The sequence below is a fragment of the Giraffa tippelskirchi genome, chromosome 11, assembly GCF_054371585.1.
Source record: "Giraffa tippelskirchi isolate mGirTip1 chromosome 11, T2T-mGirTip1v1.2.pri, whole genome shotgun sequence".
Taxonomy (NCBI): domain Eukaryota; kingdom Metazoa; phylum Chordata; class Mammalia; order Artiodactyla; family Giraffidae; genus Giraffa; species Giraffa tippelskirchi.
The window spans coordinates 79,066,943-79,092,576 of record NC_137285.1 but is presented as its reverse complement, the minus strand read 5'-3'; the positions used below and the strand labels follow the sequence as shown (position 1 = coordinate 79,092,576).

At 52.8% G+C, this 25,634-nt stretch overlaps 1 long non-coding RNA gene across 1 annotated transcript in view; it reads right to left on the bottom strand.

Moving 5' to 3' along the window:
* Positions 1-10,839: 10,839 nt before the first annotated feature.
* Positions 10,840-25,634, bottom strand: part of LOC145527781 (uncharacterized) — a 78,585-nt gene continuing 63,790 nt past the window's right edge. The window contains exon 6 of the long non-coding RNA XR_014069863.1: positions 10,840-12,404. This is a non-coding gene — a long non-coding RNA (uncharacterized LOC145527781). The remainder of the gene's footprint in view (positions 12,405-25,634) is intronic.

The window sequence follows — 25,634 nt, the reverse complement described above, 5'->3', positions numbered from 1 at the left end:
AGGAAATGACTCATCTTTCCAAATGAGCTCTTTGCATCAGGTGGCCAAAGTATTGGAGTTTCAGCTTCAGCAACAGTCCTTCTAAAAAACACCCAGGACCGATTTCCTTTAGGATGGATGGGTTGATTTTCCTTGCAGTCCAAGGGACTCTCAAGAGTCTTCTCCAACACCACAATTCAAAGCATCAATTCTTCAGTGCTCAGCTTTCTTTATAGTCCAACTCTCACATCCATATGTGACTACTGGAAAAACCATAGCCTTGACTAGATGGACCTTTGTTCACAAAGTAATGTCTCTGCTTTTTAATATGCTGTCTAGGTTGGTCATAACTTTCCTTCCAAGGAGTAAGCGTCTTTTAGTTTCATAGCTACAGTCACCATCTGCAGTGATTTTGGAGCCCCCAAAAATAAAGTCAGGCACTGTTTCCACTGTTTCCCCATCTATTTCCAATGAAGTGATGGGACCGGATGCCATGATCTTAGTTTTCTGAATGTTGAGCTTTAAGCCAACTTCTTCACTCTCCTCTGTCACTTTCATCAAGAAGCTCTTTAGTTCTTCTTCACTTTCTGCTATAAGGGTGGTGTCAATTGCATATCTGAGGTTGTTGATATTTCTCCCAGCAATCTTGATTCCACCTTGGGCTTCATCCAGCCTGGCATTTCTTATGATGTATTCTGCATATAAGTTAAATAAGCAGGGTGACAATATACAGCATTTGCATACTCCTTTTCCTATTTGGAACCAGTCTGTTGTTTCATGTTCTAACTGTTGCTTCCTGACCTGCATACAGGTTTCTCAAGAGGCAGGTCAGGTGGTCTGGTATTCCCATCTCTTGAAGAATTTTCCACAGTTTATTGTGATCCACACAGTCGAAGGCTTTGGCATAGTCAAGAAAGCAGAAATAGATGTTTTTTCTGGAATTCTCTTGGTTTTTCAATGATCCAGGAATGTAGGCAATTTGGTCTCTGGTTCCTCTGCCTTTTCTAAAACCAGATGAAACATCTGGAAGTTCACAGTTCACATATTGCTGAAGACTGGCTTGGAGAATTTTGAGCATTACTTTACTAGCGTGTGAGATGAATGCAATTGTGTGATAGTTTGAGCATTCTTTGGCATTGCCTTTCTTGGGATTGGAATGAAAACTGCCCTGTCCAGTCCTGTGGCCACTGCTGAGTTTTCCAGATTTGCTGGCATATTGAGTGCATCACTTTCACAGCATCATCTTTTAGGATTTGAAATAGCTCAACTGGAATTCCATCACCTTCACTTGCTTTGTTTGTAGTGATGCTAAGGCCCACTTGACTTCACATTCCAGGATATCTGGCTCTAGGTGACTGATCACATCATCGTGATTATCTGGGTCATGAAGATCTTTTTTGTATAGTTCTTCTGTTCACTTTTGCCACCTCCTCTTAATATCTTCTGCTTCTGTTAGGTCCATACCATTTCTGTCCTTTATTGTGCCCATCTTTGCATGAAATATTCCCTTGGTATCTCTAATTTTCTTGAAGAGATCTCTAGTCTTTCCCATTCTGTTGTTTTCCTCTATTTCTTTGCATTGATCTCTGAGGAAGGCTTTCTTACCTCTCCTTGCTATTCTTTGGAACTCTGTATTCAAATGGGTATATCTTTCCTTTTCTCCTTTGCTTTTCACTTCTCTTCTTTTCACAGCTATTGGTAAGGCCTCCTCAGAAAGCCATTTTGCTTTTTTGCATTTCTTTTTCTTGGGGATGATCTTGATCCCTGTGTCCTGTACAATGTCACAAACTTCTGTCCTTAGTTCATCAGGCACTATGTCTATCAGATCTAGTCCCTTAAATCTATTTCTCACTTCCACTGTATAATCATAAGGGATTTGACTTAGGTCATGCCTGAATGGTCTAGTGGTTTCCCCCACTTTATTCAATTTGAGTCTGAATTTGGCAATAAGGAGTTCATGATCTGAGCCACAGTCAGCTCCCAGTCTTGTTTTTGCTGAATGCATCTTTTTTCAAAATTTCTTCAGGACCACTTTTAAGCCTTCACCAATTGAACTATCCATGAGTTACTTCTAACAACTCAGGTTATCAAGAACTTCCACCCCACACAAATCCCCATGACCTGCATTGCAGCCTTTTCTTATCTTACCCCCATGACACCCCTGTCCCACAGGAAGCAGTTACAGAAGACTGACCTTCAGCCCTTATCCTAAATCAAACAGCTGGAATGATAGGGCCCACATGGGGGCTCATTGATAAGATGGTTCGTTATGTTGACCTCACAGACAAAGAATAAATCACAGTGATCTGTGAGAATGATCGAATTGCTCAAATAGCATCCTGTTATCTCACTGGCGCCTGTCTTCTCAAAGCTGTGAGACCACCAGATTCCAGATCTCTGGCTACGTGACCATCCCTTCAGAGACCCGTCAGAAAGGGAGAACGCTGGTTCTCCTTAAGAGCTCGTGAGTCTCTCTTTTCCCTCTAATAAATTTCTTTTTTTTTCTTTCTTGCCTGACTGCCTTGCTTGTTCTTTTTTTTTTTCCTGCACTCGCCTTAGAGCTGGCAGCCATTTTAAGGGCAGTCTCCCCATCCACTAGAGGCAGAGATGGGACACTTGAAGCAGAATCTCAATGGAACAGGAGGATGAGGAAGGTACGAGAGAAGGTAATGTCTGAATCTTACTGTCGATCTTCCCAGTGGAGGGTCTCGAAATAGGCAGGAAGGGGAGTGCCTTTTCCTAGGTCCCAGATCCCAATCCAGGCCTTGAGTTCGCTTCCCCTGAGTTTCTGCCCCATTCTGTGCTATGTCAGCCCTGTATTGAATCCTTCCTCTGTGAGGTCTCAGGGCATGAGCTCCACGTGATATCAGTCCACGGGTTGAACAGGCACTGGAGCTGTTCGTAGGCCAAGAGACCTAGGCAGTAGATTGGAGAATGACTCCCACTCTGCAGATTGAGAGACTGGGGAAACCCTGAGGGCTACATGGCTTGTCCAGGGCCACATGACTTATGAGAAGAAGGAGCCTGGTCTGAAAGCAGCTGTGTGCTCAGAGCTCAGGCAATGGCTACACCCAAGCCTCCCTAAGGTTGTGGGGTGGGCTGTGTGGGTGTTCCTGTGCCTGCACATGGCCAAAGGGGTGGTTGAACAGTAAGAAACCCAGAGGTTCCCTTGGGGAGCTTTGTGTAAGGGTCATCAGCAATGAATCCCAGGAAATGATGTCACTTCCTGGCACAGAACCCAACAAAACCCGGAACCCGGGTATTCAGGCCTCCAGAGTGGAGAGGAGGCCCCAGCCAGATCACTTGCTGCCAAGATGTTCTGCTCTTTGCCCCTGCCCAGAGGCCGGGGCCACAGGAGAGCTCACAGGCAGAGTATGTGTGAACGCGGTCGACACTGGCTCCCCGAGAGGCCTCTGGCCCTTTGCCCAAATGAACAGAATGGTAACACGGGGAGCCCCAGGCTGGGGCAGGACACCTCTCCCATCCCACCTGGAAACACTTTGTCCTTTCCCTGTGTGTGTGGATGGGGGTTTCTTGGGGTGTGTCTGCCTCAAGCAAGCCGAGGCAGATGTGGGGTCAGAAGCCTGTGGGCCGGTTGTGTCCACACCCCAGGGGAGAACAGGCTGGGCGGGATGAGGACAGTGCAGGCAACACCAGCCGCCCAGGCTGACCTCCCGCCCTCAGGTGGGTCTCCATTCTCCCGGGTAGGTATCTGAGCAGACACACATCTCTGTTCGTTCTGGGAGCAAAAGTTCGAGTAGGCAGAAGCAGCAGCCATACTGACCAGGCCCAGCTCAGAAAACTCCAAGCAGGGCTGGCTGATGGTCACTGTCATTGCAGAGCTTCCCACTGGATATGGCCGATGAGGGGGACACCCCATCCACCTTCCCGAGGGAGGGGTCAGAGCACCACCCCCTGCCCTTGAGGCCCAGTGCAGGCTCCAGGTGAGCGAGCCCACAGAGGGTTCAGCCCAACTGGGAATGAAGAGGATGTGGGGAAGGCTTGATGCCTACTCACCACCCAAGACACACCCGGCTGCCCAGTCTCAAGCTGTCATGGAGCTCAGCACACCCGGTTCCGACCCAGAGCACTGAGAGCCTCTGCCTCTGAGGCAGCAGGAGGACCAGGAGCCCAGCATGGTGAGCACAGAGGTGAGGAGGTGCTGGTACATGTGAGTGTGTGGGGAAGGAGTCCTGAGATACACAGGAGGAGCCCCCAAAGCTGGTTCTGGGCCTGGAGCAAAGGCTGGCCTCAGACCACCCACTTGATGGACTGCAGTCAGGACGACATCCTATTGTGACTTCCTAAACTGAGAATTGTCTCAAAAGCTCAGGGTAGAATTGTCTCCAGAGAGGCAAAGGGCAAAGGCAGGCCTGTGGGTAACCTTTTCTTCTCTCACAGCTCCAGCATCAGCCCCCAGGTTCAACCAGGCTCCACTTCCCAGACCTGTCGCTACAGAGGTGGTTGCTACATGTCCAGGACCCAGGGATCCACTGAGGGGAGATCAAGACCTGAGACATGCCTTCCCATAGACACCAGGCCAACTGGGTATTGGCCAGCACACTGGGAAGATCAGATCTCTGTGCAAGCAGAACCCCCAGGCCCAGGCACCAATGCTCCAATCCCCAGGGGAGAACCTCCGTCTCCACCTACATGTTCGGTTACGCCTGCCCCTGCTTGGATTTTGGCAGGAGAACCTGAGTCAGGGGATAAGAGAATACCTCTGCAGGGAGAGCCTGCCCTGGCTCCTGCCCAAGACCCAGATGCCCACGATGACGGATCCACCTCTGCAAGGAGAATGGGCCTCTGCTCTGGACAGAGACCCAGAGCCCTTTCCAAATTTCCAATTCTCGAAACACCATGTCCAGGGGAGGGTTTGGCTATGCATCCTCCATCCCTCTCTGCCCCCCGTGGATGCCATCAATTAGCTCTCTACCCAGTGGAGACTGAGTTCGCTTCCCCTGAGTTTCTTTTCATTCAGTTTTTCCGTATTTTATTTTCTTGATTTGTATTTTGTTTGTCACAGATTTGTGTATTTTTTCCTTAAATTTTTAATCAATAAAATTGATGTTAGGTGGTACATTTCTGGACCATTAAGAACCTTCACAATCCTCTGCAACCATCACCACTTTCTAGTTTGGGACACTTTCATTCTCCACAACCAACCCTCACTCACCCCCTGTAAATCCTGTATTCACCTCAAGCACTCTCTGTTCCTCCCTTGCCCCTGACAACCTTTAATTCTCTCATATCTCAGTGTCTTCCCATATTCTGGATGTCTCCAGTTAATGCCTATCAATGAAATCATATAAAAGGTGGTTTCATTAGACAACCCACATATTTTAAGACTAGACTTGGGACTTCTTGGTTTTTTATTTCCTTTAAGGCAGCCTTTGTGTATCAGAAAGGGCAGTGCAGGTGATTTCAAGATGTCATCTGCAAAACGAGGCCCTTTTGGCAACTAATCTCCAGGTAGGCATTACTGTTGTGTTATGTCTCAGCCAGAAGAGAAATGCTGTGCTCTTCTTCAGGCACAAACAAAGTCACAAAAAGAAGCCAGGAAAGAGAACGGGCAAAACAGAGCACACCAACAACCAGAAACAATGAAGTTGTCTCAACTTCATGAGACAAGGCTAGAGAAAGACCCAACATCCTTGTGGCCCAAACACACTCTTGAAAATCAACGTGCAGTAAAGAAGAGAAGAAAGCTGTGAAGTTGTGAGGACAGGCAATGCACTTGGCCAGGGTAGCCGAGTCCTACAAGTTAGACCTGAGAGTTCTAGCCTAGGAGCCCTGGCCTAGAAGTTGCAAGGAGAGGCAGCGCACATGGCCTGACTGCTCAGAAGAGGATACGCACCAATGAAAACCCTTTGGAGACAGCAGGGCCGGTCATCACCGTGGTCTGTGTCTGGACTGGTGAGTGCCTCTCCTGGGCAGCCCAAGAGGGAACAGAGTCTCCAACATGCCTACTAAAGAGCTCTCTGTGCAAGACCTTCAGGGGGCCTCAGGTGCATCTCTTTAGGAGCAGTGGCGATGTCATATGGATTCTCACTTCACTTGCAGTGCAATGGTTCCTGTCACTGTAAACTCCCACCCTGGGTGACCCAAAGGCAACCTCACAGAGGCTCCTGAGAGACTAACTCCTTTCAGCTGCAAACAGAGCTGGCTACTCACTGGGATGCCTGTGGCCTGTGGCTCCCAGAGGGGAGAGCAACACTCGTCCCACAGTGTGGTCAGTGCTGGGAGTGCAGGCTGCCCCTCACTCCCCCTTTATTGTGTCCCTTTTGCAGAACTGGGTGAATCTATTAAAGAGCAGAAATTCAAACTGAAAGGCAACCAAACTTCCCACAAGGTCTCCAAAAGAGTTCAGGAGCGATGAATTGAAAACCAGAGGGGATGACATGAATGAGGATGGAAACTTGACACCTTACACCAAATTCATTTCAAATTTTTCTGAGACATATTTTCCATGCCAAACATCTCAAAAATCCAGCAGAAATTCGAGCAGAGGCTAGACATGAGCTTTGAGTCTTCACACACAATACAGAAAGGCAATGCACAAAAAGGCAATACTGTGGACTGTGCAAAATCAAAGGTCTCCGCTCTGGTAAAGACCTTATGAAAAAAAGCAAAGGGCACGTCACACACTGGCAGACAAATACTTGCAAACACACAGCTGATAAAGGATGTGTCTCCAAAGAGACAAAGAACACAAGCAAGGCTATTAAAACTAGAGAAAGGTCTGAAGGGACACCAGACCAAGGAAGGTACATGGAGAGTATACCGAATGATGCCCAGCACTGAGGGCTTGAGAAACACGGTCTAGCTGCAATCTCTGAGCCCCGTGTGACCCTGACTAGGCCTGTTCTACCTGGTTGCTCAGAGAGATGGACAGGGAGGAAGGGAGGAAAATCGTTTGCATTTCCAATGCTCACCGCAAACTCTTAGAATGAGAAGGTAAGTATCAACCCCATTGACAATGACATACACTGGGAGGAAATACCCAGGAGTCCATCTAACCCAGGAGGGAAGGACCTGGTCTCAGAAAACTGCAAGAGATGGATGAAAGAAGATGATATCCACATGATCTGATGGAAAATAAGCTGAGCTCATGGATTGGAAGGATTCCTATTGGTAAAATGATGTCACATCCCCGAAGGCAATCCAGAGGGTCCGTGCTATTCCTCTCAAATCGCCAAGGGATGTTCTCAGGGCACTAAACCAAGGAACTTCAAAATGGGTATGGAAACACAAAGGAGCCTATATTGTCTGTACAGTCTAAGGAAAGAAGGCCTGATATGGGCCTACCAGGACCCCTGATAGCCAACTAGACTGCAACACTAGGATCATCTGGACAGTATGGTGTTGGGCACACAAACATACACACAGATCCAGATCCATACAATAGAGTTGAGAGTCCAAGAAATAAACCCAAGCTTCTATGGTCAATTCACCTACTACAAAGGAGGGGAGAATATGCAAATGGGAACACAAAAGCCTCTTCAAGTAAGGGCCATGGCAAAACTGGATGGCTGCATCTGAAGAATCACGTTGGCTTTTGTTCTCATAGCACCTCAAAATCAGTGAAACACGTCAACCCAAAGCTAGAAGTTATGAGTGAAAGTGAAAGTTGCTCAGTTGTGTCTGACTCTTTGCAACCCCATGTACTATACAGGCCATTGGATTCTCCAGGCCAGAATACTGGAGCAGTAGCTTTTCCCTTCCCCAGGGGATTTCCCAACCCGGGAATCGAACCCAGGTCTCCCGCCTTGCAGGCGGATTCTTTACCGGATGAGCCACAAGGGAGGTTTGAAACTCCTCGAAATAAGCATGTGCCTTAGGCTCCTTAATATTTGGTGTGGGAAGCAAAAATGGGTCACTTCAAGTAAGGGAAATAGGAAACCAAAGAACACCAGGGGCTTCCATTCAATTGAACAGCTTTGCAACAAAAAAGCTAAGCATTCACAAATAAAAAAGGTAGCAAACTGAACATGAGGGACTATTTGCAAGTGGTGTTTATGAGGAGGGGTTCATATGAAAAACAGACTAAGAACTCACACCACTCATTGAACCAGAAACAACAGCATCACCCCTATCCCTTCCCCTCACAGCAACTCCAACCCCAATCCTTTATCTCACTGAACATTAAATCCTAAAACTTAACCCTAGGCTAACAATAGACATGCATACAAATATTCATAGGCATGCAAACATAGGAGAGACAGAAAGAGAGGGAAAAATTGACAGACTGAATTTAGAAAGATTAAGAAACAGACACGTCTAGAGAGAGAGAGAGACTGAAAAAGGAGAGAGGAAATGAGAAGATTTCACAGAATTTGCATGAATCAATCTCAAGGTTTGAAACAATGGAGGCCCCATTGACACTGCAAGGGGGGAAATGACCCAAGGGGATGAGAGTAAAAGAGATAAGGCTGGGAGGCATCACAGAGGAAACTTCGATCTCCCCTAGAGACAGAGGTGGGACACTTGAGCCAGAATCTCAATGGAACAGGGGGGTGACGAAGGTTGTTGTATAGTAGAGGGGTGAGGTGTGAAACTTACCTAAAGATCTCCCACTGTGCAGGGCGTGGTGGAATCTTGAAATAGTCAGGAAGGCGAGACGACTGCCTTTTCCTAGGTCCAGAGCCCATCCAGGCCACGTTCTGCCCGATTCGGTGGTATGTCAGCCATATATTGAATTCTTATTTCGGAAGTCACAGTGCACAAGTTCCGTGAGATATCAGACACAGGTTGAAAGGCATAGAAGTGCTCATAGGCCGACAGATCTAGAAGGCAGATGGGAGAATGACCCACACTCTGCAGATGGAGACACTGGGGAAACCCTGAGGGGCATATGCTTGTCCAGGGCCACATGATTTATGAGAAGAAGGAGCCTGGTCTGAGAGCAGCGGGGTCCTCCAAGCTCAGGCCCTGGCTGCACCCAGGCCTCCCGAAGGCTGAAGGGTGGGGTGTGTGGGTGTCAGTGTGCCTGCACATGGCCTAAGGGGGTGCTTCAGCAGTCAGAAAACAAGAGATTACTTGGGGAGCTTTGGAGAAGGGACCTCAGCACGAACCCCAGGAAATGATGTGACTTCCAGGCAACAGCAACCAACAGAATCCAGAACCAAGGTATCCAGGCCACCAGAGCGGAGAGAAGCCACAGCCAGATCACTTGCTGACAAGATGTTCTGCTGTTTGCCCCTGCCCAGAGGCCGGGGCCTCAGGAGAGCTCACAGGAAGAGTGTGTGGGAACCTTGTCGACGCTGGCTGAGGGCCCCACTGAGAGGCCTCAGGCCCTTTGCCTGGAGAAACAGAAAGGTAAAACGGGGAGCCCCAGGTCAGGCCAGGCTACCTCTCCCATGCAACACTGAAACACTGGGTCTTGTCCCTGTGTGTGTGAATGCGGGTTTCTCGGGGTGTGTCTCCCTCAAATAAGCCCTGGTGTATGTGGGGTCAGAAACCTGTGGACAACTTGTGTCCACAACCCAGGGAAGAGCAGGCTGGGCAGGATGGGGAGAGTGCAGAAAGCACAGGCCGCACAGGCTGACCTCAAGCTCTTAGATGGGTCTCCATCCGCTTGGGTGACGATCTGAGCACACACATGTCTCTGTCCCTCCTGGGCGCAGAAGTTTGAGAGAGCAAAAGCAGCAGCAATACAGGCCATTCTCAGCTCAGAAAACTACAAGCAGGGCTGGCTGATGGTCACTGTCGTTCCAGAGCTTCCCACGTGATGAGGCCGAGGACGGGGACACCCCATCCACCTCCCGGAGGGAGGGGCCAGAGCACCACCCCCCCGCCCATGAGGCCCAGTGCAGGCTCCAGGTCAGCGTACCCACAGAGGCTTCAGCCCAACCAGGGGCGAAGTGGAAGCGGGGAAGGCCTGGTGCCCAGACACCACCAAGGATACACCTGGCGGCCCAGTCTCAGGCTGCCACGGAGCTCAGCACACCTGGCTCCGACCCAGAGTCCCGAGAACCTCGGCCTCTGAGGCAGCAGGAGGACCTGGAGCCCAGCACGCTAGAGCAGAGAGGTGAGGACGCTGGGGCTGGTGCATGGGAGTGTGTGGGGAGGGGGTGCTGAGCTACACAGAGACGAGTCCCCGAAAGCTGCTGCTGGCCTGCAGCAAGCGCTGGCCTCACACACACATACACCCAATCTTGCACACTTCAGTCGCAAAAGACATCCGACGCTGGGTATTCTTTGGGAATCTCTTGGAAGCTTTCTGTCCCGGGATACGGACATGCCAAGGCTGGCCTGTGGGCAAACTTTGCTTCTCCCCCAGCTCTAGCACTGGCTTCCAACTGGAACCAGGCTCCACTTCCCAGACCTGTCCCTACAAAGGTGGTGGCTCCAGGTGCAAGACTCAGGGATCCATTGAGGGCAGATGGAGAACTGAGACTTGCCCTCGCAGAGACACCAGGCCAGCTGGGTACTGGCCAGCACACCGGGCAGATCGGATCTCCGTGCCTGCAGGACCCCCAGCCCCAGGCACTGATGTCCCACCCCCTCAGCCAGACCCTCCACCTCCACGTGCACCTGTACCTGCTCGGGCTCTGGCAGGAGAACCCGAGGCAGAGGAGGAGTCACCGCCTCGGCAGGGAGAGCCTGCCCTGGCTCCCGCACAACACCCAGATGCCCACGATGACTCACCCACCCCTGCACGGAGAACGAGCCCCCGCTCTGGACAGAGACCCAGAGCCCTTGCCGGAAACACCACGTCCAGGGGAGCGGTCGGCTCTGCAGCCTCCATCCCTGTCTGCTCACCGTGGACGCCGGCAACTCGGTCTGCCCCCAGGGGACATGGAGTTCCTTTCCCCTGAACTGCTTTGCATTTGGTTTGTTTCCACCTTTCTGGTGATGTTTTCTTTTTTGTATGGTTTCCTGGATTTTTGTTGGTTAAGTTGCGATTAGTAAACTTTGTCATCATTGTTGCAATTTGGGAACACTGCTGTGTAACTCTGGTGATACTGTGTTACCATCACCACTTTGTAGTTTCAGACCCGTTGGATCTTTATGCCCCACCCCCCAACAAAGCCTGGATTCAAGGCAAGCACGCCCTCTTCATCCCTTCCCCTGATCCTGAACACAATTTCATCTTTCCTTTCTGCATTCCTTGCTATATTCTTGGTGTCCCTAATCAATGACTCTCAGTGAAATGACTGAAGGAGTGTTTTTCGGACTCTCCACCTACTGTAAGACTCCATTGCAGAGTTCTCCTTTTCATGTCATTTGAACTAGCCTTTGATAGCTGAAAGGACGGTGTACGTCCTTTCAAGATACCATGTGCCAAACGAAGCCCTTTTGGCAACTGCCATCATTATCTCCAGGCAGGCATTGCTGCTTGAAGGGTGACATCTCAGCCAGAAGGCAGAGGCTGAGCTCGTCTTGTTGCACCAGCTCCCAAAAGAAGCCAAGAAAGGCAGCTGGAACAACAAACCACCCCAACGCCCAGGAAAGCGTTCTTCATGACAGAAGGCTAGAAAATGACCCCACATCCTTGTGGCCCAGAACCCCTCTAGAAAATCACTGTTCCATAAAAAAGAGAAACACATGGGAAGTTCCAAGGAGAGGCAATGCCCATGGCCAGTGTACTCGAGAGACGGCCTGACCGCTCCGGGCAAGACACGCACCGACGGAACCCCTTGGGAAACAGCAGTGATAGTCCTCACCGTCGTAAGGGTTTCCTCTGGGGACAACCTGCCCTGGGCACCACATGAGGGAGCAGACCGGCTTCTCTTCCTCTGCCCACACACCATTCACTCATGAAGGCAGCTCAGGTATTCTCATGCCCTGCCTGCCTGCCTGCCTGGCTCATCCGTGAGCTGTGACCACCTCCAGGGCAGGACTCCACCTTCTCCTCTCTGTGTACCGTGAATCTGCACACAGTGGGATTTCAGAAGCTCAGGAGACCTGAGCCATCCCCACTCGAGCCAGAACCCTCCCCAGGAAGGAAAACAGCTGTGGAGTCATTTTGGCCCCAGCACTGGTTCCGAAAGCCTGGCGGCTCCTACAGCCTCTACGGTGTGAAGAGGGAGGTCCCTTTTGACAGAGCTTTCCGGCTGTCAGATCGAAGCTGTTGTTTCACTGTCAGCTATGTCTCTTCCGTTGCAGCCAGGTGGGCCACGCTGCTCCAAAGGAGCTCACAAGCTGAGTTTCAAGGGAGGACAGGGATGGCTACAACGTGCTGCAAACTGAGTGAGGGTCCCCACAATTCTCAGCAAAGGTCTGTGGTGTGCAAGTGGGGAGTAGAGGGCCCCCAAGTTCCAAAGGAAGGGAGGTACTCGGGAGCTAAAGCCCTTGGCTGCTGTGGTAGCAGCTGCGGATGGCAGCTCGTCCACGGTGCACTTCGAATGAGGTCATATGAGCGGGACTCTGGAAATGGCTCCGAAATCGAGAGAAAGGGGTCAGGGTATGTGGGAATCCGGCTGGGGTGGGCGGTGGATGAACTAAGGTGTCCTTCCTCTCTCCAGTGCAATTTGGTTTGGTGAGTCTCAAAGCTTCCAGATGGACCTTCCCAAGTCAGGCCTCCGCAAGAATCAGGGTGGGCTGCGTGCCTCAGCCCCTGCCACAGGGACAAGCCACACCAGTGGCTTCCCTGAGCTCAAATGGCCGGATCTGGGGGTTCTGTCTGGGTGCACACCTCCTTGCTGTGGCCAAGTTCCCCCCTTCTCTGAGCACCAGCTTCATCCTCTCGAATGAGGACATCGATTGCTACCTTGGCACGTTACTCTCTTCATCCTCTGAAGACTCAATAGGCTTATCCTACAATTACTAGCTGGACCAAAGAGGTATTTCCTGAATCCAGATTCAGCTGGAGTCTCCCAGGCTCATCTAGCACGTCTTCCCTGAAGTCTGCCAAAACCCACACCCTTGCATTTCCAGGGACTCCCCTTAGCCAGCTGGGCAGAAAACCCAGCATGCTTCAAACAAGCTGACGGACAAGTGGGAGACGACTCACGGGCAGACGGCTTCCATCAGGTCTGGGGTGGAGCTCTGGGACCACAGCAGCAATGGGCCATCCCAGCCCCTGGGCTCAGCAGCGCCCTCATTCTCAGGCCGGCGGCTCTGCCCTGAGGGGAGCAGGAACGTCACCAACTGCAGCAGGCGGACCTCAAGCCCCTCCCACTGCTGGAGCCTCACCTCCCCCGGCCCCACCCCTTCCCCTACCCCAGCAGGACGAGAGCTCCTCTTCCCCTGACTTACAAAGTGAGGCCGGGCTCTGGGCGCCGATTGGGCACTGCCCCAGTCCGGAGCCAATCACAGTGGCCAGGGAGGTGGAACGCACCGATTGGCCAGGGCCAGGTCATGTGACCATACTCCCCAGGAAACTCAAATATCACCAAGATTGCATAAGAAACCATGAACAGAATTATCCAGTAAAGGCAAACCGTGCTTTTTAATGAGGCCAATGTCACAGAAAAAAAAAAATGCTTCACAATGAACTGCTCAAGGAAGCTACTAAATAAACTTCAGAAAACTTTAGTATTTTTTTTTTTGTTGTTAATAGGGTGACCGACAGGTATACCTTTCCCATCTATGTGAATTTAGGTTTAATCTAGATTTCCCTTGGCTATTATATAAGACAAAAATACCCACATCACACCCTTTCACTCCCCCCACCCCCCAAAGTGTTTTAATCTATTCAATTTTTGTGTCCTCAGTTGTGTCCGATTCACGGCAACCCACGAACTCTACACAGCCAGGCTCTACCGTCCATGGAATTCAGGGCAATTTTTTCTGTCCCAGTAAATGCCCACCCTGGGTGATCCAAAGGCAAGGGCTCAGAGGCTCCTGAGAGACTAACTCCTTTCAGCTGAGCACAGAGCTGGCTCCTCACTGGGATGCCTGGGGCCTGGGGCTCCCAGAGGGGAGAGCAGCACTCGCCCCACCGTGCGGTCACTGCTGGAAGTGCAGGCTGCTCCTCACTCCCCCTTGACTGTGTCCCTGAGGGCAGAACAGTGTGAATCGAATCAAGGTGGAAATGCAAACTCCAATGCAACCAAACTTCCCACAAGGTCTCCAAAGCCACTCAGGAACAGGGAATTGGAAACTGCAGGGGATGACATGAATGGAGATGGAGACTTGACACCTTACACCGAGTTCACTTCCAGTTATCCCTAGACAAACTTTCCATGAAAACTTGTCACAAATCTAGAAGAACAACGAGCAGAAACCGGATATGTGCTTTGAGTCTTCACACACAAAACTAAAAGGCAGTCCACACACACACAAAAAAAAACCCAGAGAATACAGTGGACTTTGCAAAATCAAAGATATCTACTGTGGGAAAGACCTCATGACAAAAGCAAAAGACAGGTCATACATCGCGAGACGAATGAGTGGAAACACAAAGCTTATCAAGGATGTGTCTCCAAACAGACAAAGAACACCAACACAACAAGCCTGTGAAAACTAGGGAAAGGTCTGAAGGGACACCAGACTGAGGAAGACACACACAGAGTATCCCGGATGATGTCCAGCACTGAGGGCCTGAAGAAACAACAGTCTAGTTGCACCCCCTCAGGCCTGTGTGACCGTGGATGAGGCCTCTGTTTCCCGGTGGCTCTGAGAGATGGACAGGGAGGAAGGGGAAGAGAAGTCACTTGCATTTCTAATACTCACAGCAAAGTCTTCCAATGAGAAGGGAATTATCACCCCCACTGACAATGCCATTCACTGAAGTGATACCCACGAGTCCATCTACCCCAGAAGGGAAGGATGGACCTGTTCTCACAAAACGGCGAGAGATGGAAGAAGGAAGATCAAGCCCACACCAATCACTGGAAAGAGAGGCTGTGCTCAGGGCTGGAAAGAATTCCTATTGGGAAAATGATGTCACAGCCCCACAAGGCAATCCACAGCTTCGATGCTATTCCTCCCAAAATGCCAATGCATTTTCGCACCGAACAAAGAATTGCAAAAGGGGTACGGAAACAGAAAAGAGCCTAAATTGTCAACACAATCCGACGAAAAAGCCCCGATACGGACATCCAAGGTTGTGTGAAAGGCAATTAGACGACCAAACTAGGATCCTCAGGAGAGTATCGGAGAAGGCAATGGCGACCCACTCCAGTACTCTTGCCTGGAAAATGTCCTGGACGGAGGAGCCTGGTAGGCTGCAGGCCATGGGGTCACGCAGAGTCAGACACGACTGAAGTGACTTAGCCGCAGCAGCAGCAGCAGGGCAGTATGCTATTGGGAATACAACAACACACACAGATCCGGATCGATGGAATAAAGTTGAGGGTCCAGAAACAAACCCCAGCATCCATGGTCAACTCATCTCTGACACAGAAGGGGAGAATATCCAAATGGGAACAAGAAAGCCTCTTCAATCAATGTCCATGGGAAAACCAGACAGCTACATCTGAAGAACGCTATTGGTTTTGATCTCATACCACCTCAATATAGGGGGAAAACCTCACCCTAAAGACTGATGTCATGAGATAGCTAGAAAGAAGCGTAGGTCAAAGGCTCCTTAACATCAGAGTCTCCTTGCCATTTGCTGGGCGGAGGTCGAAATGGGTCTCTTCAAGTAAGGGAAAGAGGTAAACGAAGTACACCAATGGGTTTCCATCCAATGGAACCTCTTCACAACAGAGAAGCTAAGCATTCACAAATGCAAAAGATAGGAAACGGAACATGAGAGACTCCTTGCAAGTGGTGTATCTGAGAAGGGGTTCATATGGAAAGAGACGAAGAATGCACAGCACTCAGATTCCAAGAAACACCACCACCACCCTTGACCCTTCCCCCATGACCAACTCCGACCTAAAGCCTTTCTCTCCCTCTAACCTATCCCTAAAACATAACCCTCATCTAATCATATCCATGTGCATCCCTAGCATCCATCCATCCACACACGAGAGAGAAAGAGGAAGACACAGGCGGAATTGAGAAAGGAAAAGAGAGGGACACAGCCAGAGAGAGACACGGAACCAAAGAGAGGAAAGGAGTCGATGGTCCAGACTTTTCCTCAATCTGTCTCGAAGGTAGAAGCAATGACAGCGCCCATCCACCCCAGAAGGGGGAAAAGGACGGAAGGTTTGGAGAGGAAAAGACAAGAACGCAGGGGGCCATTAGAAGCTCAGCCACCCGCAGAAGCCGAGCTGGGACACTTGAACAGAATCTCAATGGAAACAGAGGACCAGAAAGTTGGCTACTCTTTTCTATAAGAGAGGGAGACCTTCGAGTCTTCCTTTCGGTCCTCCAACTTGGATGCGGGGTCTCAAAACAGTCAGGAGGGGGAGTGCCTTTTCCTGGGTACCACGGCGCATCCAGGCCTCGTTCTGCCCCATTCTGTGCTGTGTCAGCCCTGGATGGAATCTTTCTTTCTGAAGTCTCAGCGCACAAGCTCCACGTGATATCGGCCCCAGGTGGAAAGGCATGGAGCTGCTCGTAGGCCGACAGACCTAGGAAGCAGATGGGAGAATGACCACCACTCTGCAGATGGAGAGACTGGGGAAACCCTGAGGGGCATATGCTTGTCCAGGGCCACACCACTTATGAGAAGAAGGAGCCTGGTCTGAGAGCAGCGGGGTCCTCGGAGCTCAGGCCCTGGCTGCACCCAGGCCTCCCCAGGGCTGTGGGCTGGGCTGTGTGGGTGTCACTGTGCCTGCGCATGGCCTAAGGGGGGTGGTCGAGCAGTCAGAAACCCAGAGATTCCCTTGGGAAGTTTTGGGGAAGGGACCTCAGCACGAACCCCAGGAGATGATGTCACCTGCCGGCAACAGAACCCAACAGAACCCGCAACCCGGCTATCCAGGCCTCCAGAGCGGAGAGGAGCCCCCAGCCAGATCACTTGCTGCCAAGATGTTCTGCTGTTTGCCCCTGCCCAGAGGCTGGGGCCTCAGGAGTGCTCACAGGCAGTGTGCGCGGGCACCCTGTCGACGTTGGCTCAGGGCACCCCCGAGAGGCCTCTGGCCCTTTGCCCGGAGAAACAGAAAGGTAACACGGGGAGCCCCAGGCCGGGCCAGGCCACCTCTCCCATGCCACCCGGAAACACCGGGTCCTTTGCCTGTGTGTGTGGATGCGGGTTTCTCGGGGTGTGTCTCCCTCAAGGAAGCCCAGGCGGATGTGGGGTCAGAAGCCTGCGGACAAGTTGTGTCCACACCCCAGGGGAGAGCAGGCTGGGCGGGATGGGGAGAGTGCGGGCAGCGGCAGCCGCCCAGGCTGACCTCACACCCTCAGGTGGGTCTCTTTCCTCCCGGGTGGGGATCTGAGCAGACACACATCTCTGACCCTTCTGGGAAGAGAAGTTCGAGCAGGCAGAAGCAGCGGCTCCACTGCCCAGGCCCAGCTCGGAAAACTCCCAGCACGGCTGGCTGACGGTCACTGTCGTTGCAGAGCTTCCCACGTGATGAGGCCGAGGACGGGGACACCCCATCCACCTCCCGGAGGGAGGGGTCGGAGCACCACCCCCCCGCCCGTGAGGCCCAGTGCAGGCTCCAGGTGAGCGTGCCCACGGAGGCATCAGCCCCACCGGGGGAGAAGCGGAGGCGGGGAAGACCTGCTGCCGAGACACCGCCCAGGATACACCCGGCGGCCCAGTCTGAGGCTGCCACGGAGCTCAGCACACCCGCCTCCGACCCAGAGTCCCGAGAACCCCAGCCTCTGAGGCAGCAGGAGGACCTGGAGCCCAGCACGCCAGAGCACAGAGGTGAGGACGCTGGGGCTGGTGCACGGGAGTGTGTGGGGAGGGGGTGCTGAGCTACACAGGGACGAGACCCGAAAGCTGCTGCTGGGCCTGCAGCAAGCGCTGGCCTCACCCCCCCACAACCGGCCCCCCATCTTGCACACTTCAGTCCCAAAAGACATCCGACGCTGGGTATTCTTTGGGAACCTCTTGGAAGCTTTCTGTCCCGGGATACGCACATGCCAAGGCTGGCCTGTGGGCAAACTTTGCTTCTCCCCCAGCTCTAGCACTGGCCTCCAACTGGAACCAGGCTCCACTTCCCAGACCTGTCCCTACACAGGTGGTGGCTCCAGGTGCAGGACCCAGGGATCCACCGAGGGCAGATGGAGAACCGAGACTTGCCCTCGCAGAGACACCAGGCCAGCTGGGTACTGGCCAGCACACCGGGCAGATCGGATCTCCGTGCCTGCAGGACCCCCAGTCCCAGGCACTGATGTCCCACCCCCTCAGCGAGAACCTCCACCTCCACGTGCACCTGTACCTGCTCGGGCTCTGGCAGGAGAACCCGAGGCAGAGGAGGAGTCACCGCCTCGGCAGGGAGAGCCTGCCCTGGCTCCCGCGCAACACCCAGATGCCCACGATGACTCACCCACCCCTGCAGGGAGAACGAGCCCCCGCTCTGGACAGAGACCCAGAGCCCTTGCCGGAAACACCACGTCCAGGGGAGCGGTCGGCTCTGCAGCCTCCATCCCTGTGTGCTCACCGTGGACGCCGGCAACTCGGTCTGCCCCCAGGGGGCATGGGGTTCCTTTCCCCTGAACTGCTTTGCATTTGGTTTGTTTCCACCTTTCTGGTGATGTTTTCTTTTTTGTATGGTTTCCTGGATTTTTGTTGGTTAAGTTGGGATTAGGAAACCTTTTCATCATTGTTGCAATTTGGGAACACTGTTGTGTAACTCTGGTGATACTGTGTTACCATCACCACTTTGTAGTTTCACACCCGTTTGATCTTTATGCCCCACCCCCCCCAACAAAGCCTGGATCCAAGGCAAGCACGCCCTGTTCATCCCTTCCCCCGATCCTGAACACAATTTCATCTTTTCTTTGTGCATTCCTTCCTATATTCTTGGTGTCCCCAATCAATGACTCTCAGTGAAATGACTGAAGGAGTGTTTTTCGGACTCTCCACCTACTGTAAGACTCCATTGGAGAGTTCGCATTTTTCTGTCATTTGAACTAGCCGTTGATATCTGAAAGGACGTACAGCGTCCTTTCAAGATACCATGTGCCAAACGAAGCCCTTTTGGCAACTGCCATCATTATCTCCAGGCAGGCATTGCTGCTTGAAGGGTGACATCTCAGCCAGAAGGCAGAGGCTGAGCTCGTCTTGTTGCACCAGCTCCCAAAAGAAGCCAAGAAAGGCAGCTGGAACAACAAACCACCCCAACGCCCAGGAAAGCGTTCTTCATGACAGAAGGCTAGAAAATGACCCCACATCCTTGTGGCCCAGAACCCCTCTAGAAAATCACTGTTCCATAAAAAAGAGAAACACATGGGAAGTTCCAAGGAGAGGCAATGCCCATGGCCAGTGTACTCGAGAGACGGCCTGACCGCTCCGGGCAAGACACGCACCGACGGAACCCCTTGGGAAACAGCAGTGATAGTCCTCACCGTCGTAAGGGTTTCCTCTGGGGACAACCTGCCCTAGGTACCACACGAGGGAGCAGACCGGCTTCTCTTCCTCTGCCCCCACACCATTCACTCATGAAGGCAGCTCAGGTGTTCTCATGCCCTGCCTGCCTGCCTGCCTGGCTCATCCGTGAGCTGTGACCACCTCCAGGGCAGGACTCCACCTTCTCCTCTCTGTGTACCGTGAAACTGCACACAGTGGGATTTCAGAAGCTCAGGAGACTTGAGCCATCCCCACTCGAGCCAGAACCCTCCCCAGGAAGGAAAACAGCTGTGGAGTCATTTTGGCCCCAGCACTGGTTCCGAAAGCCTGGCGGCTCCTACAGCCTCTACGGTGTGAAGAGGGAGGTCCCTTTTGACAGAGCTTTCCGGCTGTCAGATCGAAGCTGTTGTTTCACTGTCAGCTGTGTCTCTTCCGTTGCAGCCAGGTGGGCCACGCTGCTCCAAAGGAGCTCACAAGCTGAGTTTCAAGGGAGGACAGGGATGGCTACAACGTGCTGCAAACTGAGTGAGGGTCCCCACAATCCTCAGCAAAGGTCTGTGGTGTGCAAGTGGGGAGTAGAGGGCCCCCAAGTTCCAAAGGAAGGGAGGTACTCGGGAGCTAAAGCCCTTGGCTGCTGTGGTAGCAGCTGCGGATGGCAGCTCGTCCACAGTGCACTTCGAATGAGGTCATATGAGCGGGACTCTGGAAATGGCTCCGAAATCGAGAGAAAGGGGTCAGGGTATGTGGGAATCCGGCGGGGGTGGGGGGTGGATGAAGGAAGGTGTCCTTCCTCTCTCCAGTGCAATTTGGTTTGGTGAGTCTCAAAGCTACCAGATGGCACTTCCCAAGTCAGGCCCCCGCAGGAATCAGGGTGGGCTGCGTGCCTCGGCCCCTGCCACAGGGACAAGCCACACCAGTGGCCTCCCTGAGCTCCAATGGCCGGATCTGGGGGTTCTCTCTGGGTGCACACCTCCTTGCTGTGGCCAAGTTCCCCCCTTCTCTGAGCACCAGCTTCATCCTCTCGAATGAGGACATCGATTGCTACCTTGGGGCGTTACTCTCTTCATCCTCTGAAGACTCATTAGGCTTATCCTACAATTACTAGCTGGCCCAAAGAGATATCTCCTGAATCCAGATTAAGCTGGAGTCTCCCAGGCTCATCTGGCATGTCTTCCCTGAAGTCTGCCAAAACCCACACCCTTGCATTTCCAGGGACTCCCCTTAGCCAGCTGGGCAGAAAACCCAGCATGCTTCAAACAAGCTGACAGACAAGCGGGAGAGGACTCACGGGCAGACGGCTTCCCTCAGGTCTCGGGTGGAGCTCTGGGACCACAGCAGCAACGGGCCATCCCAGCCCCTGGGCTCAGCAGCGCCCTCATTCTCAGGCCGGCGGCTCTGCCCTGAGGGGAGCAGGAAGGTCACCAACTGCCGCAGGCGGACCTCACGCCCCTCCCACTGCTGCAGCCTGACCTCCCCCGGCCCCAGCCCTGCCCCTACCCCAGCAGGACGACAGCTCGTCTTCCCCTGGCTTCCAACGTGAGGCCCGGCCCTGGGCCCCGATTGGGCACTGCCCCAGCCCGGAGCCAATCACAGTGGCCAGGGAGGTGGAACGCACCGATTGGCCAGGGCCAGGTCATGTGACCATACTCCCCAGGAAACTCAAATATTACCAACGTTCCCTAAGAAACCAATGAACAAAATTATCCAGTAAAGGCAAACCGTGCTTTTTAATGAGGCCAATGTCACAGAAAAAAAAAGAATGCTTCACAATGAACTGCTCAAGGAAGCTACTAAATAAACTTTCAGAAAAGTTGAGTAGTTTTTTTTTTTTTAATAGGGTGACGGAGAGCTATCCCTTTCCCATCTATGTGAATTTAGGTTTAAACTAGATTTCCCTTGGCTATTATATAAGACAAAAAAACCCACATCACCCCCTTTCACTCCCCCCCACCCCCAAAAAGTGTTTTAATCTATTGAATTTTTGTGTCCTCAGTTGTGTCTGATTCATGGCAACCCACGAACTCTACACAGCCAGGCTCTTCTGTCCATGGAATTCAGGGCGATTTTTTCTGTCCCAGTAAATGCCCACCCTGGGTGATCCAAAGGCAAGGGCTCAGAGGCTCCTGAGAGACTAACTCCTTTCAGCTGAGCACAGAGCTGGCTCCTCACTGGGATGCCTGGGGCCTGGGGCTCCCAGAGGGGAGAGCAGCACTCGCCCCACCGTGCGGTCACTGCTGGAAGTGCAGGCTGCTCCTCACTCCCCCTTGACTGTGTCCCTGAGGGCAGAACAGTGTGAATCGAATCAAGGTGGAAATGCAAACTCCAATGCAACCAAACTTCCCACAAGGTCTCCAAAGCCACTCAGGAACAGGGAATTGGAAACTGCAGGGGATGACATGAATGGAGATGGAGACTTGACACCTTACACCGAGTTCACTTCCAGTTATCCCTAGACAAACTTTCCATGAAAACTTGTCACAAATCTAGAAGAACAACGAGCAGAAACCGGATACGTGCTTTGAGTCTTCACACACAAAACTGAAAGGCAGTCCACACACACACAAAAAAAACCCAGAGAATACAGTGGACTTTGCAAAATCAAAGATATCTACTGTGGGAAAGACCTCATGACAAAAGCAAAAGACAGGTCATACATCGCGAGACGAATGAGTGGAAACACAAAGCTTATCAAGGATGTGTCTCCAAACAGACAAAGAACACCAACACAACAAGCCTGTGAAAACTAGGGAAAGGTCTGAAGGGACACCAGACTGAGGAAGACACACACAGAGTATCCCGGATGATGTCCAGCACTGAGGGCCTGAAGAAACAACAGTCTAGTTGCACCCCCTCAGGCCTGTGTGACCGTGGATGAGGCCTCTGTTTCCCGGTGGCTCTGAGAGATGGACAGGGAGGAAGGGGAAGAGAAGTCACTTGCATTTCTAATACTCACAGCAAAGTCTTCCAATGAGAAGGGAATTATCACCCCCACTGACAATGCCATTCACTGAAGTGATACCCACGAGTCCATCTACCCCAGAAGGGAAGGATGGACCTGTTCTCACAAAACGGCGAGAGATGGAAGAAGGAAGATCAAGCCCACACCAATCACTGGAAAGAGAGGCTGTGCTCAGGGCTGGAAAGAATTCCTATTGGGAAAATGATGTCACAGCCCCACAAGGCAATCCACAGCTTCGATGCTATTCCTCCCAAAATGCCAATGCATTTTCGCACCGAACAAAGAATTGCAAAAGGGGTACGGAAACAGAAAAGAGCCTAAATTGTCAACACAATCCGACGAAAAAGCCCCGATACGGACATCCAAGGTTGTGTGAAAGGCAATTAGACGACCAAACTAGGATCCTCAGGAGAGTATCGGAGAAGGCAATGGCGACCCACTCCAGTACTCTTGCCTGGAAAATGTCCTGGACGGAGGAGCCTGGTAGGCTGCAGGCCATGGGGTCACGCAGAGTCAGACACGACTGAAGTGACTTAGCCGCAGCAGCAGCAGCAGGGCAGTATGCTATTGGGAATACAACAACACACACAGATCCGGATCGATGGAATAAAGTTGAGGGTCCAGAAACAAACCCCAGCATCCATGGTCAACTCATCTCTGACACAGAAGGGGAGAATATCCAAATGGGAACAAGAAAGCCTCTTCAATCAATGTCCATGGGAAAACCAGACAGCTACATCTGAAGAACGCTATTGGTTTTGATCTCATACCACCTCAATATAGGGGGAAAACCTCACCCTAAAGACTGATGTCATGAGATAGCTAGAAAGAAGCGTAGGTCAAAGGCTCCTTAACATCAGAGTCTCCTTGCCATTTGCTGGGCGGAGGTCGAAATGGGTCTCTTCAAGTAAGGGAAAGAGGTAAACGAAGTACACCAATGGGTTTCCATCCAATGGAACCTCTTCACAACAGAGAAGCTAAGCATTCACAAATGCAAAAGATAGGAAACGGAACATGAGAGACTCCTTGCAAGTGGTGTATCTGAGAAGGGGTTCATATGGAAAGAGACGAAGAATGCACAGCACTCAGATTCCAAGAAACACCACCACCACCCTTGACCCTTCCCCCATGACCAACTCCGACCTAAAGCCTTTCTCTCCCTCTAACCTATCCCTAAAACATAACCCTCATCTAATCATATCCATGTGCATCCCTAGCATCCATCCATCCACACACGAGAGAGAAAGAGGAAGACACAGGCGGAATTGAGAAAGGAAAAGAGAGGGACACAGCCAGAGAGAGACACGGAACCAAAGAGAGGAAAGGAGTCGATGGTCCAGACTTTTCCTCAATCTGTCTCGAAGGTAGAAGCAATGACAGCGCCCATCCACCCCAGAAGGGGGAAAAGGACGGAAGGTTTGGAGAGGAAAAGACAAGAACGCAGGGGGCCATTAGAAGCTCAGCCACCCGCAGAAGCCGAGCTGGGACACTTGAACAGAATCTCAATGGAAACAGAGGACCAGAAAGTTGGCTACTCTTTTCTATAAGAGAGGGAGACCTTCGAGTCTTCCTTTCGGTCCTCCAACTTGGATGCGGGGTCTCAAAACAGTCAGGAGGGGGAGTGCCTTTTCCTGGGTACCACGGCGCATCCAGGCCTCGTTCTGCCCCATTCTGTGCTGTGTCAGCCCTGGATGGAATCTTTCTTTCTGAAGTCTCAGCGCACAAGCTCCACGTGATATCGGCCCCAGGTGGAAAGGCATGGAGCTGCTCGTAGGCCGACAGACCTAGGAAGCAGATGGGAGAATGACCACCACTCTGCAGATGGAGAGACTGGGGAAACCCTGAGGGGCATATGCTTGTCCAGGGCCACACCACTTATGAGAAGAAGGAGCCTGGTCTGAGAGCAGCGGGGTCCTCGGAGCTCAGGCCCTGGCTGCACCCAGGCCTCCCCAGGGCTGTGGGCTGGGCTGTGTGGGTGTCACTGTGCCTGCGCATGGCCTAAGGGGGGTGGTCGAGCAGTCAGAAACCCAGAGATTCCCTTGGGAAGTTTTGGGGAAGGGACCTCAGCACGAACCCCAGGAGATGATGTCACCTGCCGGCAACAGAACCCAACAGAACCCGCAACCCGGCTATCCAGGCCTCCAGAGCGGAGAGGAGCCCCCAGCCAGATCACTTGCTGCCAAGATGTTCTGCTGTTTGCCCCTGCCCAGAGGCTGGGGCCTCAGGAGTGCTCACAGGCAGTGTGCGCGGGCACCCTGTCGACGTTGGCTCAGGGCACCCCCGAGAGGCCTCTGGCCCTTTGCCCGGAGAAACAGAAAGGTAACACGGGGAGCCCCAGGCCGGGCCAGGCCACCTCTCCCATGCCACCCGGAAACACCGGGTCCTTTGCCTGTGTGTGTGGATGCGGGTTTCTCGGGGTGTGTCTCCCTCAAGGAAGCCCAGGCGGATGTGGGGTCAGAAGCCTGCGGACAAGTTGTGTCCACACCCCAGGGGAGAGCAGGCTGGGCGGGATGGGGAGAGTGCGGGCAGCGGCAGCCGCCCAGGCTGACCTCACACCCTCAGGTGGGTCTCTTTCCTCCCGGGTGGGGATCTGAGCAGACACACATCTCTGACCCTTCTGGGAAGAGAAGTTCGAGCAGGCAGAAGCAGCGGCTCCACTGCCCAGGCCCAGCTCGGAAAACTCCCAGCACGGCTGGCTGACGGTCACTGTCGTTGCAGAGCTTCCCACGTGATGAGGCCGAGGACGGGGACACCCCATCCACCTCCCGGAGGGAGGGGTCGGAGCACCACCCCCCCGCCCGTGAGGCCCAGTGCAGGCTCCAGGTGAGCGTGCCCACGGAGGCATCAGCCCCACCGGGGGAGAAGCGGAGGCGGGGAAGACCTGCTGCCGAGACACCGCCCAGGATACACCCGGCGGCCCAGTCTGAGGCTGCCACGGAGCTCAGCACACCCGCCTCCGACCCAGAGTCCCGAGAACCCCAGCCTCTGAGGCAGCAGGAGGACCTGGAGCCCAGCACGCCAGAGCACAGAGGTGAGGACGCTGGGGCTGGTGCACGGGAGTGTGTGGGGAGGGGGTGCTGAGCTACACAGGGACGAGACCCGAAAGCTGCTGCTGGGCCTGCAGCAAGCGCTGGCCTCACCCCCCCACAACCGGCCCCCCATCTTGCACACTTCAGTCCCAAAAGACATCCGACGCTGGGTATTCTTTGGGAACCTCTTGGAAGCTTTCTGTCCCGGGATACGCACATGCCAAGGCTGGCCTGTGGGCAAACTTTGCTTCTCCCCCAGCTCTAGCACTGGCCTCCAACTGGAACCAGGCTCCACTTCCCAGACCTGTCCCTACACAGGTGGTGGCTCCAGGTGCAGGACCCAGGGATCCACCGAGGGCAG